Here is an 18,841-nt window from a genome sequence, read left to right as displayed (position 1 = left end):
TACGAAGAGTTTGATTTCAGTCAATACAGTCATGTCCGATCTGAGTTGTTGTTTGTGGAATGTTGTAAGTTATCGAGATTGAAAGCGACCCACCAGTTTCATTTGTTCAATAAAAATGAATGACTCAGCAGTTTAAAATTAAAATCATAACTTTGTTTTAATAGATTCCTACACTATGTCGAGACACTGTACAAATTACCTGAAGAACATATTTCTAATATCACTAACAGCTTCAAAATACAGCTGCAAAGAATCATGATTTCTGTAATGAAAAAGTATGTGGCAATTAAAAAGGGTTATAAGATATAATCGTGAATTTCGCAATTCAAAACATGTTGCATTGATGCAGTGGACATTTTAATTCTAATACAATTTTGGTGTAACCATTTGTTTCATTGACTAAAAGTTACTGTCAAATTTACAGTTGACAAGACATAATTAAGGAGGGACCCGCCATTTTGAGTCGATTTATCAACAAATGTTGATTACTAAAATATCATAAAAAATAAAACAACACCTACCTCGAATTCGCCGTTTTAATGTGATTTTATCCGAATTTGAATCGTAGAGGTAACGTAATAACCTCCAGTTTGTTAGTTTCACTTGTATGACGTCACGTTTAGCTACAACGTCTTTGTGCCAAAATCATTCATGAAGATTCGCGGAATTTGTTGTATGTCAAATACTTTTTTTCAAGCTCTAGCTTACTGTTTCTTTTTTGTAATGCAATAGAATCGGAATAACAGTACTGTAGTTGAATAGTTGCCACTGTCAATTGTTGATTTGACGGTGGCAACTCTTCAACTACAGTAATTTTAGGTGTGTCACTGATGAGTCTTATATAGACGAAACGCGCGTCTGGCGTACACAATTATAATCCTGGTACCTTTGATAACTATTTACCAAATTTACTTAAAAGATTCATATTCCCAAACATTTGCTTTGAACTGTTGTTTACAAATCAGTTGTTTGATTTTAAAACAGTGAGTTTTAAACTTCAGTTAAACAATAACACGAAGCAATAAAAAATATGATTTGAAAAAAACAAATGCCATATTAGAATATGACAATAAAATGAATCACATTATATAAATACATGAGGATATGATGTTAGATTTTCTTCCTTGTGTGTCATTGTAAGATATACATATATAGTCCATACAAATGTTTCCGTTTTTTTCGGATGTTACAATGACGTAATATTTGATCATCATTCATTTCTGAAAATATTTGAAATCGTGTATAAAATATCATTATTTATTGTCTATGAAGTGTTCTGTGTAAGTACGTGATTACATTTACATGTATCACAAAATAGATGACGAGGAAGAAACATTTATGTTAGATATAATTGAAACCCCAAATGCATCTTAGCAAATAACTCAGCATGACAGTTTACTATTAGGATTAACATCCTAATCTTTCATATATACAATTCCTTCACAAATCAAACATTATCAAAAAGTCAAGTTACAAAAATTCCGATAACGAAGGGAAGTCGAAACGGAAAGTCCGTAATCAACATGATCAAATTGCAAAATCAAAAGCCTCAACATATCACACGAATTGATAACAACAGTCATATTCCTGAGTTTGTACAAACATTTTTTATGTAGAAAATAGTTCTTTAATTTCTGTTTTGACTTGAGTTATCATTGATATGTTCATTATTATAAATTAACTTTTAACAAAACTTTGAATTTTATATACTAAGGCTTTTCTACCTGAGGAATAGATTACCTTAGCTGTATTAGGCAAAACTTTTAGGAAAATTTGGTCCTCTTTTTAAATATTTTTTTGATTCGAGCGTCACTGATGAGTCTTTTGTAGACGAATAAAATTGAGAATGGAAATGGGGAATGTGTCAAAGAGACAACAACCCGTCCAAATAAAAAACAACAGCAGAGGGTCACCAACAGGTCTTCAATGTAGCGAGAAATTGAACGCCATACTTATTTCCAAATTGTACACAAGAAACTAAAATTAAAATAATACAAGACTAACAAAGGCCAGAGGCTCTTGACTTGGGACAGGCGCAAAAATGCGGCGGGGTTAAACATGTTTGTGAGATCTCAACCCTCCCCCTATACCTCTAACCAATGTAGTAAAGTAAACGCATAACAATACGCACATTAAAATTCAGTTCAAGAAAAATCCGAGTCTGATGTCAGAAGATGTAACCAAAGAAAATAAACAAAATGACAATAATACATAAATAACAACAGACTACTAGCAGTTAACTGACATGCCAGCTCCAGACTTCAACTAAACTGACTGAAAGATTATGATTTCATCATATGAACATCAGGCACAATCCTTCCCGTTAGGGGTTTAGTATCATACCATCATAACATATATGAGAAGAACATAACCCGTGTCATGCCAACAACTGTTTTTAGAATAAATGTGTTTAGTTCCGATGCAAAGACCTTATCAATGACTCAATATTAACGCCAAAATATGCAATCTTTAATGACTTGACAACAGTATCGTAATTATATCCCTTCTTAATAAGTCTATTCAAAGGTTTTGTAAGTTTCTGAGGTGAATACTGACACATTTGTGCTTTATAAAGAATATCACCATAAAAAATTGGATGTGAAATACCTGAACGTATTAAAAGTCTGCATGTTGAGCTATATTTACGAATAATGTCTTTATACCGATGATAAAATTTAGTAAATGTTTTGACTAGTTTGTGATATCGAAAACCCTGGTGTAATAATTTTTCAGTAATACATAAATTTCTCTTGTTAAAATCTAAAACATTGTTACATACACGAGCGAATCGTTCAAATTGAGATATATAAACACCGTAAGATGGTGACAAGGGAACGTCACCATCTAAAAACGGATAATTAACGATAGGAAATGAAAAATCATCCCTTTTATCATAAATTTTAGTATTCAGCTTTCCATTAGTGATATAGATATCAAGATCGAGAAAAGGGCAGTGGTCATTTTTAGTATTAGCTTTATTTAAAGTAAGTTCAACAGGATAAATTTCATTAATATACATACTGAAGTCGTCATTATTGAGAGCCAAAATATCATCCAAATATCTAAAAGTATTATTAAATTTGTTTATCAGATGTTGTTTCGATGGGTCTTTGCTTATTTTTGTCATAAATTGTAACTCATAACAATACAAAAACAGGTCTGCAATAAGTGGTGCACAGTTAGTCCCCATTGGAATTCCGATAATCTGACGATATACGGAATCCCCAAAGCGAACAAAAATGTTATCTAGTAAAAATTCAAGGGCATATATAGTATCAAAGCATGTCCAATTAACATAGTTTTTTTGTTTATTGCTACTAAAAAATGACCTAAAAGAGTTTGAACATATATATTCACATTCTGATTTTTTGAATGCCCATTTAATTAGGTGTGTGAATTTTTTCTTAATGAGAATGTGAGGCAATGTGGTATACAGGGTAGAAAAATCAAAACTTTGAACAGATTCAAAATCACCAATATAAGCATGCAATTTATCAAGTACTTCCAACGAGTTCTTGACACTCCAAAAGTAATTTATTCCACTATTTTCGAAGGCCTTATTTGAACAATTTATTATCAGGTTTTTAATTGTACCAAGTGTGCTGGTAAGAATAATAGACAATTTAGTAGTTGAACAATGGCTTGAAGACGAAATAAATCTATATTTGTAAGGGGTTTTGTGTAGCTTCGGAAGCCAATACATAGTTGGGACTTTCATTGTATTTGGCTCTGCTTGCAAAGCGGTGCCTAAAAGTTTATGTTTGTTACAGATTTCGTTTTCTGAAAATGGAGTCAGTTGGAATGTTGGTGAATTGGTGATTTCCTTTTTCAGAACCTCAATGTAAAATTTACGTCAAACAATAATAATATTATTAGCAGCTTTATCTGCCGGGACAAAAACAAATTCCTTGGCTAGTTCTTTTAGTTTATGTTTGATACGAGAAATAGGTTTATTGTTGTAAGGGTTTATAGTAAAATGTTCTTTAAAATGTTGAATACGTATATCAACTATCTTCATTACTGAATTAAAAAAAAGAGTCCAAAGATTTTTTGTCAGCTTTTTCCCGTTTTATCCATTTCATACAGTAAGTATGGAGTGAGTCGTGGATGATATTACGACACTCATTCCAATTAATAATTGACGGGGGACGATATTTAGGTCCTTTACTGAGGAATGATTTTAACTCTCGGTCTAGAACGATGTTAAGATCTCCTGTTATAACATGGGAAATGGGGCCATAAATATATTCGGAATTACTGCAATTACATGAAGTAGGTGTATTTTCACTGATATTAACATCTTTACACAATTGACTATAATTAAACACAAATTTCCTGGTAGATTTCTTGTAAATATAACAAATAAGAGGTAGCTCAGTATTGTCAAAATATCCAGGAATTTGTTCTTTAACAGAATGGTCGTTAAATATACCGGCAATATTTACAAAATCAAAGCCTTTATTGACATACTTAATTTTAATAAAATGTTTTTTATGATCTTCAGGGCTATCAATTTTGGGAAATAATTTAGAATAACAATATGCCATAATAATTTGAACAATTTCATACTTAGGACTGCTATATGAAATTGTGTTGCAATCCTCCAAAATTTTATTTAACTTATTAACCGGTAACGAATAGAGTTTTGTTAACAGATAATGTCTGCCGTTGTTTTTTTGAAATAGAAATTAGGTCCGAAATATTGGTATGATTGGCCCGAAATCTTCTTTGATTGCGATTTGTTCTACGACCGTGAGAACGTTTTTTACGAACAGTTTTAGAAACTATATCCAAAATGTTAACGGAATTGGTTCTAGATATATTACCAATTCCCATGATATTATCATTTAGACCGAGAGGGTAAACTGTCTGTAATTTTTTAATCCAATTTAATTCAATTATTTTTCGTGATCGTACAAACTTTGAATGCGATTCACCAGGCTGCTTATTTACTACTTCTAAAGGTTGAACTGCTAAATATTTAAAAGGATGGTTGTGCTTCTTAAGGTGTTGGTAAATGATACTTTTGAATTTATTGGGTCTTTTAAAACGATACATATGTTCTTGAGTGCGTTTAGATAAATATCGTCCAGTTTCTCCTACGTACTGAATACCACACCCGGTTTGTTTCATGTGAGTAAATAAATAATACTGTTTGTTTTTCAAGTTATATCAGTTTCAAAATTTAAAGAAAATGTGCGACCATTAAACGTGGACCTTACCGTATTGTTGTATTTTTAGATAACCGATTTTGAAGATTGAGACGTGTGGATACCCTTTGAACAAGTTTAGTATTTAGTAATTTTCCATTTCTAAGCTTCATAATTGTTTTGTTAGTGAATTATATAATAAAGGAGCAAAGATTGGCGTCCAGAATATGAACCAACACGCATCTGACGTCAGTGTAAAATTTTAGTCTTGGTATCTATGATGAGTTTATTTAAACCTAGTTTTATAGCTAGATCAACCTCTCACTTGTATGATAGTCAAAATAAAAATCTATAATATTGACAACAATGTGAGAAGAAAACAAACATACAATAAGTAAAGACCCATCGAAACAACATCTGATAAACAAATTTAATAATACTTTTAGATATTTGGATGATATTTTGGCTCTCAATAATGACGACTTCAGTATGTATATTAATGAAATTTATCCTGTTGAACTTACTTTAAATAAAGCTAATACTAAAAATGACCACTGCCCTTTTCTCGATCTTGATATCTATATCACTAATGGAAAGCTCAATACTAAAATTTATGATAAAAGGGATGATTTTTCATTTCCTATCGTTAATTATCCGTTTTTAGATGGTGACGTTCCCTTGTCACCATCTTACGGTGTTTATATATCTCAACTTGTACGATTCGCTCGTGTATGTAACAATGTTTTAGATTTTAACGAGAGAAATTTATGTATTACTGAAAAATTATTACACCAGGGTTTTCGATATCACAAACTAGTCAAAACATTTACAAAATTTTATCATCGGTATAAAGACATCATTCGTAGATATAGCTCAACATGCAGACTTCTAATACGTTCAGGTATTTCACATCCAATTGTTTATGGTAATATTCTTTATAAAGCACAAAGGTGTCAGTATTCACCTTAGAAACTTACAAAACCTTTGAATAGACTTATTAAGAAGGGATATAATTACGATACTGTTGTCAAGTCATTAAAGATTGCATATTTTGGCGTTAATATTGAGTCACTGATAAGGTCTTTGCATCGGAACTAAACACATTATTTTTTAAAAACAGTTGTTGGCATGACACGGGTTATGTTCTTCTCATATATGTTATGATGGTATGATACTAAACCCCTAACGGGAAGGATTGTGCCTGATGTTCATATGATGAAATCATAATCTTTCAGTCAGTTTAATTGAAGTCTGGAGCTGGCATGTCAGTTAACTGCTAGTAGTCTGTTGTTATTTATGTATTATTGTCATTTTGTTTATTTTCTTTGGTTACATCTTTTGACATCAGACTCGGATTTTTCTTGAACTGAATTTTAATGTGCGTATTGTTATGCGTTTACTTTACTACATTGGTTAGAGGTATAGGGGGAGGGTTGAGATCTCACAAACATGTTTAACCCCGCCGCATTTTTGCGCCTGTCCCAAGTCAGGAGCCTCTGGCCTTTGTTAGTCTTGTATTATTTTAATTTTAGTTTCTTGTGTACAATTTGGAAATTAGTATGGCGTTCATTATCACTGGACTAGTATATATTTGTTTAGGGGCCAGCTAAAGGACGCCTCCGGGTGCGGGAATTTCTCGCTACATCGAAGACGTGTTGGTGACCCTCTGCTGTTGTTTTTTATTTGGTCGGGTTGTTGTCTCTTTGACACATTCCCCATTTCCATTCTCAATTTTATACATAACAGCTAAAAATGACAAAAAATTAGGGTACAGCAATCATCATTGTATTATACTAACCAAAAAGAGAAACGATACCCAACCTATTTGTATTGCGACTAGTCATAAATCTGTATGTTACTACACTTTTCGGAAAATAACGTAAAGTTATTTGATCGTACTTTTGAATTTTGAGATGGACCACATTTATGTCATCCGAACACGGGTTCCAAACTTAATAAGGGTGATTAAATATCCGGTAAACACAGGTAAACAAAAGGTAATTTAAACTGACTTCCAAAAAAGCTGGATTCATATGACTCGTCTACGCCAAAATGAGGGTGGTAGGGCATTTGGAATGGTACAAGCAGGTATGCTCCACAATGACAATACCAACATTAATGAGTCGTTTAAGACCGACTCGGTCCTCTAATGACAGACGACGTAGTGGACGTCCAAGAGAAACGCCAAAATTGTCGAATAAGATTCACTCATCTCAGGGATCGGTTTTTGCCAGCTGCAAAGACAAACACCTGTGAGGCATAATCCAAGGATGTCCCCCTAAACTGTACGTAATTGGTTAGGAGAGGCTGGTTTCTAAACAGCGCCATCAAACTGCACGTGTACGTTGGGCAAATTAAATATACGGTTGTATTTGAACCGTTTTAGGTGGCAACACGTCATTTTTAGTGATTAATTTAGATTTCGGCATATTTTCCAACAGGACAATGCTAGGTGCCATGTGGCACGTGTATCATGGCCAGACTAACATTGGCATTCTTCCAGATTTATCACCCATTGGACATTTATGGGATGAACTTGAGAAACGTGTACGCAGACGTCACCACCCACCAGAGTCAGTCAACCAGTACAAGCGCCTTATTGGAAGAGTGGAATAACATTCCGGAAGCACTCATTCAGCGTTTAATTGGATCAATGCGTCGGAGATTACTTTCTGTTATTAACGCATGAGGTGGCCATACGCAATATTACTCTTTAACTTTTGGTTTTGACAACGACAGCTTCAAACAGTCCGTGCAGTAACGAAAATAATTTGTGATCTGTTATCTTTGATAAGTTTGTATGCTTTTATGTTATTGTTCCATAAAATACAAAACTAAAATTACATTGTTGACAAATAAAATAGATATTTTTTTTTTTTATAAAATCTGAGTTTCGTTTCTTTTTTGGCCAGTATATAATCCTAATCACTACAAAAAAGCTAATATGTCAAAAAAGACAAACACAAATTGATCTAAATCCGCAAAAACTTTTCCCTATAGAGACGAGACACCGCGACAACAATTTACTATGTATTAAGAGGCTTTCTCAGTCGTACTCTTTTGAAACAGTTTTTTTGAAAGGAGCACACATATGACAGCAACGTCTGTATAATGTTAACACGAATAAGTGTATTTATTGAGTTATGCAAACGCCATACATTGGAGCATAGGGTTAACTGCTGCAAAATGTAAAATATTCCCGATTAGAATAAAGAAATTTTGTTTATTCCTCGGTAGTCAGTACTACATTATTGCTTTAGTTTACATCATTCTTGTTTCAGAAAAAAAGACGCTATTGATACCCAAACAAAGATTACAAAACTTAAATCGAATAGCCTTAGAAACAGATGCCTTTAAATGAAATTTCTTTTTTCAGCACCTTCAATCACTTATATTTTACGCGTTTGAACGTACCTGTACATACCAAGCTTTCTGTTTGTTTATCTTGATCGTTCAGCAGATGATGATGTATCTAGGAAAAAGTACTGATACTTAATGGAATCATTTTTATTGTTAACAATAACTTGAAGAATGATAAAACAGCTCGTTAACTTTTAGTCACCACAGGTTTCATTCGTAGAGTACATTTAACAAGAACTTCAGAATGGACATTATCTGTTACAAACTTTTCCTTCGAAACCTTTAACAAATTAAGAAATTATAAAATTATGAAACACTTAAGGTTCAAACTACTTTTTGTCATATTTGATGTATATATATAGTTGGTTTAGATTTAAAATGAAGATGCCGTATGATTGCCAATTAGACAACTCTCCTCAAGAGACCAAATTGTACAAACATTAACAACTATGGATGTTCAGTTGATTTTGATTTGGTCATGAATCTCTTTTCATTTCTATGGCTTCCTACATACATAGCTTTATACATTTTAACTTCTGGCAGACTGTTAGTCCTAGGGTTATTAGCAGTTCAGTAGTCAGTCCCTTAGTATGACATGGTCTGTAACATATTTAGTTATTTTCAAAGTTCGCTGCTGACAACTTTTACAGAAACACTTAACGTCTTAAAGCAAAGTTGACATGAAATGAATAATAGTTTAGATCCATTATAGGCATTCACATTTGAAGAGATGATTTCAGCTTTCCAACTGTGAACTTTACATTTCTAAGTAGCAAAATTCCAGCAGCACCTGCATACGGGGTATATATCTCCCAATTGATATGATATTTCCGTGCTTGCATTTCCTATCATGATTTTCTTGATAGAGGGTTGCTGCTCAAAAGGAAGCTATTAAACCAAGAGTTTCAAATGGTGAAGTTGAAATCATCCCTTCGTAAATTTTACGGACGCCATCACGAGTTGGTTGATCGTTATGGAATAACCGTTTCATAAATGATATCGGATATATTCCTTACGTCGTAACTATAATCCCCTTCCCTTTCATGAATGTGACCTACCGAAGTAGACTATTTACCGGATGTGTTATCACATAAGCAACACGACGGGTGCAACATGTGGATCAGGATCTGCGTACCCCTTCCGTAGCACCCGAGATCACCCCTAGTATTTGGTGAGGTTTGTGTTGTTTATTCTTTAGTTTTCTATGTTGTGTCATGTGTACTATTGTTTGTCTGTTTGTCTTTTTCATGTTTAGCCATGGCGTTGTCAGTTTGTTTCAGATTTATGAGTTTGACTGTCTCTTTGGTATCTTTCGTCCCTCTTCTGAAGCTCCTAGCCGTTTGTTTACCAAAGTTGTGTCTTTAAACTTATCTTATGTAGGCAATTTGAAAAATTATTTCAAGTCGCACGAAAATATAATGTAATATACAATTTTGTTTAGTCATGTTCTCATACCAAATCTGGTTTACTATGAGTCTTTCATACATAAGATCAGAAGGAAGTACACAACTAATTCATGGTCCTATTGCTTTCTATTTTAAATTTATCCGTTTCAAGCAGGCACACCTCTTTTGTTTTAAGTTCAAATAAAGTGGCGATCATTGAATTTCAAAGCAACACTTCATGGTGTTTTGTACTGAAAAATTCAACATAACTTTAACGGCATTTAAGAAAGAACTGGTTCCCGGAACTTCGGATGTACCAAAACAGGTACTTCAGATCTGACAAACAGACAAAATGTACCCTCTTTTTTAAATTTGGTGCAGTTTTTTCAATATTCAAAACTAAAAGTCCAAAAGTGTTTTACAATGATCACCAGTCCTTCAGCTTTCATTTGATACCAAATATACCTAAATATTCTACATATTTTGAAAGTTACACTCATGCGTTGGAATTATTTTGTGTTAAATATGTACTACTTTCTGGTATGTGCTTTCTGCCGAGCCCGAATTAGTGGTGTTACACCAGTAGTCGTTACTGAAATGATAAATCTCCATATCAACAGACAACAGCCCTTTTTTTCGAATGTCTTTTATTATCAATGTTAACATATCATTACACTTTTATTGATAAACAACTTTTTTCTTCACTTATAGTAACCAATCGATTTGATACTTTATTTTAGCAAATATAGTTTGACATTCCTTTGTCAAATCTGCCAGTATTATTTTACATAAAACATTTCGGCTAAATGAACAAGAATAAGTTTGATACGGTTTTAATGCTATTGAAAAATTAGCAACATGATAAAGATAATTCAATTTAAAAAACAAATTAAAACGTAAAACACATAAATCTTTACACAAATCTACATGACAAAGAAATGGAATGTACGAACTAGATATTAATCGCATCACATTCACTTTCGCTGCTGGAAAGTGGCGCTACTGGAGCTGCCATTAGATCTATATCAGAATAAATTGTTCTATCTAGACGTTCATGTATAAAATCAACTCGCATTGTCGGTGCTTCGTTGAACGTAATGTCGATATAGTTTAGTTCACAAATCTGAAATAAAGAAAAACAAAATAGTCCATGAAAAAAACAGTTTATAAAAAGGACGGCTTAATCGTGTTAATCGTGTATAAAAATGGGTTATAGGAATGAATTGGAGGGATTTACAACAACAATTAAGCAAATAAACTGCGTTAACCAAGCACTATGCGTTTTTCTCACTGTCTTTCCTAATTGAGAAGCCATTTTATAATAAACTCATACCAACATTGCTAAACTTCCCTTTTATATTTTAATTCTCATCGTCCTGAGTATGCACTGAAACAAATGATCTGATGACCTTGACACAAAATGATAAAATTACAAGACGACTTATACTATTGATTTTCTAGATATACATGTAGTAAGTATATATTTGACATGTGCCTAAAATTCATCTGGAACTATGTTGATGTGTAAAAAGTTAATCACAAACAAAACTGAACTCTAAGGAAATTTCAAAGCGGAAAGTCAATCATGAAACAAAATAAAAACCTGAAACACGTCTAATGAATGGACAACAACTGTCATATTCCTGACTTGGAACAGGAATTTTCGTAAGTAAAATGACGGATGAAACCTGATTCCATAGTAAGCTAAAGATCTCACTTGTTGCATACAATTTCAATATAATGATAATGATGTGTTAGTTAAGACATATGTTTCCGTTTTTATCCAACAGTGATTTTTTGACAAAAGTGTGCATGTAAGCTTTTTTTCACCTATATATAGCAAGTAGTAAGTTTAGAAATGTAATGAATATCCTACATTTGCTACTTAACGAATTATATGGGATTGAAATTTTAAACAAATACTGATGTTTTCGGTTTCTTACACATTAGCATCCTTAAATCATACATACATATTTTATACTGTTTCAAAAGATAAACGCAGGCGGATTGTTGTAAAAGGATAAAGAGTATTTTATTTACACGTTATTCATTTTTATCACATATTCATTATTTTAGTAAAAACAGATTTTTTCGGTATATTAAACGTATAACAAACTTCAGTGAAATGTTCCAACACATGTAAATCTTAATAATTAGGATCATCTATTAACTCGTTTTCGTGGTTAATCAGTTATGATAAATGTCTGTCTAAAATGCAACTTTCCCGAGGTGTCACAGTTTGATGTCCTGAAGATAAACATTTGCAGTTAGCAACTATATTGGATGCACGTAATGTTGTCGTTATAGTTGAACATATACAAATTGTCGTTATTATAGTTACCTGACGGGGTGGTTGACGGTTATTTACTGACGATTCCACGCCCCTGTTAACATAAGTACACGATCTTCCAGCATTTGCTAAAGTGAAATATATATTTGAAAGCGGTATTAAATAATACAATTGATCTTATATCAATATTCGTGCGTACGATGCTTCATTTCTACATATATTTCTTCATAGTTTTTTTTTAAATCATTTTTTTAAATGTGGAATTGGAAATTTTAGTGAATCAAATTTCATTATGTCGTTGGTTCATTTGTCTGTTCAATGTCACGGAAATAGTCAGTGGACGAGTCCGTTTTGTTCAAATGAATGTTTCTCTATCACGCTGAGATGAAATGTAGTCGACAGTAGGTATCCGTGTTAAAATCTCCTCCATCTATACGGATGACAGAAATGTAATGTAAGGAAACCGATGCGTAGGAAGGATGAGCATTCTTTGCTATGCATGATTCATATACAAATACGAATCATTAATTAGTCACTACAAGCATTAGCCTTTCAAAAAGGGCTATAGTCGACTGACTCTTAGCCGATGAAAATCGAAAGTGCTCTCGCTTTGTAGATTAATTCATTTACTAGAATAGCCATGTGCACCAATCAACAAAATTTACCACACTAGTGAGGTCACACGTTATGAAGTAGTATATATAGTTTAACGTTGTTGTTTACTTCAGAAGATTCGACTATTTATAGATAAAAGTTACCTGTGTAAAGTCTAATTGCTAAAATAGAGAGGACAAATCCGATACTCTACGGGATTGAAGGACATTTACTAGGTTTGGATTGTCCTAACCAATCAATAAATTTTGATTATTCACATCTCGTTATATCTGCCAATCAGGTAGCAAGAAAAATTCACGCACTTACTGTCCATCGTTCAATTCTTAATATCGACTCCTAGGAGTCGATAACAATGAATTATCACAATCAAATATACAAACCTGCCAGAATGGAGTAAACATCAGAGACATTTAAAATTACACGGAATGATACGTAAACATAACGCACTATCAACATAAGTCCTTTTCAAAAAAACAAAAACAAATGAGAGGTAACCTGGGGTGCGTTTAAAAGTAAGTATGCTGAATATTTAGATACCATTATTTTGCTAATGTAAGAACACAATTGGTGATAAAGACATGATTGTGAATAACGTGACCCTTTATGTTGTAAATGTATACTGTCATAGGTTAGGGTAAACATTGGCACCTGTTAAAACATATAAACCAGCTGTATCTTTATACACCTGTTCTTTGTCAGGAGCCTGTCGTTTGTTGATGTTGTGCATAGGGGTTTATCAAATCTTATTCAGATAAGAATGTTAGTTTTCCTGCTTAAAATGTTTAACATTAGACATGTGTGCCACCCTTAATCGCTTGCTGTTCGGTTTGAGCCAAGGCTTCATGTTTAAGGCCAAACTTTGACTTATAATTAGTTATTTTTTTTTGCATTGTGTTTGATTGAGAGTTGTACTATTTAAGAAATAATTCATCGGGGCTTGAATATATCGTGATTTTAACACGGGTTGGCCCTTTATGACAAATATTCTACCCTGAGCCATAGCGAGGGGTAAAATATCGGCATAAAGGGACAACCTGTGGTAAAATCTAGACATATTCAAACCCCCATGAATTATTTCGATTCTAATAGGACACATACGGCAATTCTTTTGGATCAAAGCGCTCTAGGTGCAGGCAAATATTTGCCGTTCCCATAGATGAACGCACTTTTAGATTGGCGTAAAAGAACGGAGCAAACAGAATAAGTGACATGCTCAAACTATTTACAATAACGTATTTAGATAGATTTGGATGAATTTTAATGATAATTTACTTATATGTCTTCTGTGTATAAAAAAATGGGCTTATACTACATTTTAGCAGCATTTGTTTACGTTTCCTTGTTGTTATGATTTTCGGTGTCAGAAGCGTGTATTTTCCCGTAAAATGCTGAAATTGTTATGTCATCATTCTATGACGTCGGGTACTTCATTCATAAAAAAGCATATGACGTGGGAGTACGATCGGAACAGCCAATGCAATATATTAATATTTTTCCACGGTTGTGTACTCAAAGCGTTTGAAGGACGTCATGTTAGAATGGCAGTTAAACTACATTTGCTTATTTATTTAGTGTATAATAGATATGTACATGAACAGTTGGTTTGTAATGGATACGTGTATGTGATAAGGTATGTTGATTTATTCCTCGTAAATAATATAAGTAGCTGTTATCAAACATATACAAGAAGAAGAAAACATATAACAGAAACAAAAACAAAAACAATCTTTTCAAGTACCTCTATTATCGTTATGAAGTTGCATCTGGTAAGTTTGGTTATCTTGAGAAGTGGATGTCAATCTTGCAGTTGGTACGCTTTGATTACGCACGTTTTGTGTATGAGCTAAATCCGGGTCAACATATGAAAGATAGAGCTGGTTGTCAACTGGTTCCACTAAAGTATGTATTACGCAAATTACAGCAAAGAAGGAAAAAAAGAAGAAAGATGTTCTCAAACACAAGATAGTGGTTTTCTTTTTGAAACAAAAATAACGTCATTGCAAATAAAACTTAAAATCAGATTGGTGTTTATAGTAAAACGAACAAAATGATGTTTTTTCCTTGCTGCAGAGGGCCAATTCCAAATGGCAAAGTTAAGTGCGATAAAATACTTTACTGCTGAATCCTAATTATATACTTCTATGACAATAATTATAAAAAACTCTAAAGTATCAAAAGCTCGACGTGTTTTCCGCCTGTCCCACGTCAGGGGACTCTGGCTTTTATTTGTCTTGTATGATTTTTAATTTTAATTCATGTTTAGTTTAGACACATTCCCCATTTCCATTCTCAATTTTATGTATCGGTCCGATAACCAAGAACATATTAATGTATGATTGAAGTGTCAATATATAAAGCCTGTACATGTATATGTTTTGGTATTGAAAGGTGATAAATAGTCGGTAAAATTTAAAAATAATATTTATAATTGGATTGATCATATATGACCTTTTGCGTATTTATTAGATAAGTCAACACTAATTTATATGATTATATTTTTAGGTATTTATGTCTTTGAGTTTTCAATTGTCTAATGTCGAACATCTCTTTTGATACGAGTCTTAAAGAATGGCATATTTGGTAACCTTCCCCTCTCACTTAAACAATGAGCTTTGTCTTAAATCGGAAACAGTTCACACAATAATAATTATCTTAAAAGATTGAATTAAAAATATTACTTTGAAAATTCTCTCTAACTTCTTCTTCGCTGCTATAAAACAAAAAAATAAGAAAAAAATATTTATTAATTATTGTAAAATGAAATAAGATTATTTGTTCATATATATTGTAATATATTTATGCAGTTTCGTCAGATTACTGAAAACATGTGTGTGGTTAGCTCTATCTACTGGTCATCTGTTGGTCTGTTGTTTACCAATAATTGAAGATTGGCTGTTGGTAAACACAAAATCTAACCTTCAACATAAGTAATCGGATATAATCTTGAATTGAAACATTACCAACAAACTTTCTCGATTTTGAATGACCTACAATAATCAGTTGATTGCCACATTTTTCAGAACGTTCGATAAAATTCATATACATTGTACCGTGCCCAGTTGTGCAGTTTAAATTGAATTTTCAATTTATCCAGTATTAGGCAGTGAAAGTGCTGCATGTATACATTTTGGTGACGTTCTTTTTTAATTTTTAAAACAACAATCAATTCATTGTAGTGTACTAACGAAACCTCGATATTTAAAAAGATTATTTTGTTCAATTTATACTTCTTTATACGTGTTGTCCTGTATCGAACAAAAAAGATATTCGTGAATGGTGTTTACCTCGAAGTTACTTTAAAGGTTGGATCTGACCAATATGTAGAAGTGTTTACAGTAAACAAACTAAGGATTTTAGGCATCTTATTTAAACATTGTAATTATTTCACTTTGACTGACTGGCAGTGGGTTAGTTATGATAACGTGACAAAAACTGTGAGTACATGTATCAATGTGGTTAACATTGATTAACATGATAGATGTTTAATTGGGTAGTTCATGTGATAAAAAATACAAAACACGTAACAAGCCTGGTTCCTTTGATAATTATATTACATATATTAAGAAAGTAATTATACATACGGATTGTAAATGTCAGATGCATTGTTAGCTGTAAAATAATATAATTAAATGCCGCATCATCAATAAGAACATTCATTACAAAAATAATAAACCTGATGCCTATTGCGTCTTTTTACGAAAGTAATTATACATACGGATTGTAAATGTCAGATGCATTGTTAGCTGTAAAATAATATAATTAAATGCCGCATCATCAATAAGAACATTCATTACAAAAATAATAAACCTGATGCCTATTGCGTCTTTTTACAGACGGAGATAGAACAAACAAATCGAACCTCTTTGTTATAGAAGGCGATAAATGCTAACTGTAATGTTTACTAAAGTAACACAACTTTTAAAAGTTAATACGAATAAATAAAATGATTTGTTTTGCTAAATTACGAAGTTTTTTTTTATTTTAAAAACACTAATTGGATAAATTTTCAATTTATCTATTACATAGTTAAGCTGAACATTTAGATATCAAGTTGACAACATGGGTATCTATCAAGTTTGATGTAGAAAATGTATAACCTCCGAATTTTGTTTTACCATGGACGGAGAACATATCAATCTATTAGTTCAGTAAGTTTCGTGTCTGCTCTTCCATTATGTGACTGACGAAAAAATTCCCCAAAAATGGGTAACAATTGTTACCGAAAAGAGAAAATCGAATGTATCTTTTTATGTTAGGGCGTGTTTGAGTTGAATATTTGCTAACGTTTAAGCAAGAGTATTTGATTCATTATCTCGCTTCAGATCGATCATTTTTATATATCAAGTCTACATATTGACCTTATAACATAAGAAATTCACAGGACTAAAAGATGAAATATATGGGTCAAGAGAAATACCTTTTTAATGAATCACAAACAAGAGTAGGTATGTCCGAATAGGTAATTTTTCTAAAAGTACTTGACGACAGTCTTTTAAGTTGGATGGTAAATGCATATCTTCGAAAACAAATATTTGTTTGTCTGTGATAATCAAGGTTTATAGTTTTCAACTACAAAATATCTAATTAGAATTTTTTTTAATGTTTTTGCTTTTTCAAAAATTCCACATGACAACCGATCAGACAATAGTTTTTAGTTGACTCAACGCAGACAAGAACATTTACTGATGCTCATTAGCTAGTAGATACATTTGTCGTTTAAAATACAATTTACATATAAGGATCGTGATGGTGCTATGCGGATAAATTTATCGGTTTTCAAGAGCTAAATTGGCAGCGCAACATCCCTACAATGGCTTCACCGATTGTAAGAATGAACTGGCGTAATAAGGAGATAAATTTGACTAAGTAGAATCCTGACTGATTATCTCTATACCAACACACCAAAAAAAAAAATAACAATAAGCGTTAGGTTCTTTTTAACAAAATTGTTCAGTCTATAGATAAGGGGAACAATAGCATACCGATGTTCAAAAATCGATAGAAAAAAACAAATATAATATAACAATGACCATATTCCTGATTTGGTACAGGACATTTTGTAAAGAAATAAATGGTGGGTTGAACTGGTTATGTGGCATGAAAAACCTCCCACTTTAATGGCCATGTTAAATGCTGCTCACAAGGAAGCTATTAAACAAAGAGTTCCAAATGGTGAAGTTGAAATCAACCTTTCGTAAATTTTACGGACGGCATCACGAGTTGGTTGACCGTTATGGAATAACCGTTTCACAAATGATATCGGATATGTTCCTTACGTCGTAACAACAATCCCCTTCCCTTTCATGAATGTAACCTACCGAATTAGACTATTTACCGGATTTGTTATCACATAAGCAACAAGACGGGTGCCATATGTAGAGCAGGATCTGCTTACCCTTCCGGGGCACCTGATCAGATCACCCCGAGTTTTGGTGGGGTCGTGTTGTTTGTTCTTTAGTTTTCTATGTTGTTTCATGTGTACTATTGTTTGACTGTTTGTCTTTTTTCTTTTTTAGCCATGGCGTTGTCAGTTTATTTTCGATTAATGAGTTTGACTGTCCCTAGGTGTCTTTCGTCCCTCTTTTAAATATAAAATTAAAATGACAACACAACATTATAGGACTACAATACAAATCAATAGGAGAAAATATTGGACAAAGAAACACACGAATAATAGCTTCCACAAGGCACCAGGTTTAACATTAAATACGCAAGAGGTGCGTCTCGTCTAGACGAGGTCCTACGGTGACACCCAAAAACAAAAGTGCGAAATCCAAAACAAGTACAGTTAGGTAATATAATAAATCCGCTTTACAAATTGTGCAATATTATATGAAATTTTTAAACAAACGAGAGTTTATATTCACGCAAGTGATAACATTATAAAAAGGCTGACGATAACACGCTGCTACCAAGGATTTTAACTGTTGTGTTTTATACACATTGGTATCGTGGAATGATATGAACGAAGTCATAATAGTCTTAAGTACAAAATAGACAATCAACATATGTGATTCAATATTGTGCTCATTACACAGTTG

At 32.7% G+C, this 18,841-nt stretch overlaps 1 long non-coding RNA gene across 1 annotated transcript; it reads right to left on the bottom strand.

The window, feature by feature from the left end:
- Positions 1-10,624: 10,624 nt before the first annotated feature.
- Positions 10,625-15,510, bottom strand: LOC143058341 (uncharacterized). Its single transcript, XR_012973015.1, has 4 exons — positions 15,479-15,510; positions 14,539-14,694; positions 12,237-12,313; positions 10,625-11,018 (listed from the first exon to the last, which is right to left on the bottom strand). It is a non-coding gene; the product is annotated as an uncharacterized LOC143058341 (long non-coding RNA).
- Positions 15,511-18,841: the final 3,331 nt, after the last annotated feature.

The sequence above is a fragment of the Mytilus galloprovincialis genome, chromosome 14 (assembly GCF_965363235.1).
Source record: "Mytilus galloprovincialis chromosome 14, xbMytGall1.hap1.1, whole genome shotgun sequence".
Classification (NCBI taxonomy): Eukaryota; Metazoa; Mollusca; class Bivalvia; order Mytilida; family Mytilidae; genus Mytilus; species Mytilus galloprovincialis.
This window is presented reverse-complemented; position numbering and strand designations above follow the sequence as displayed.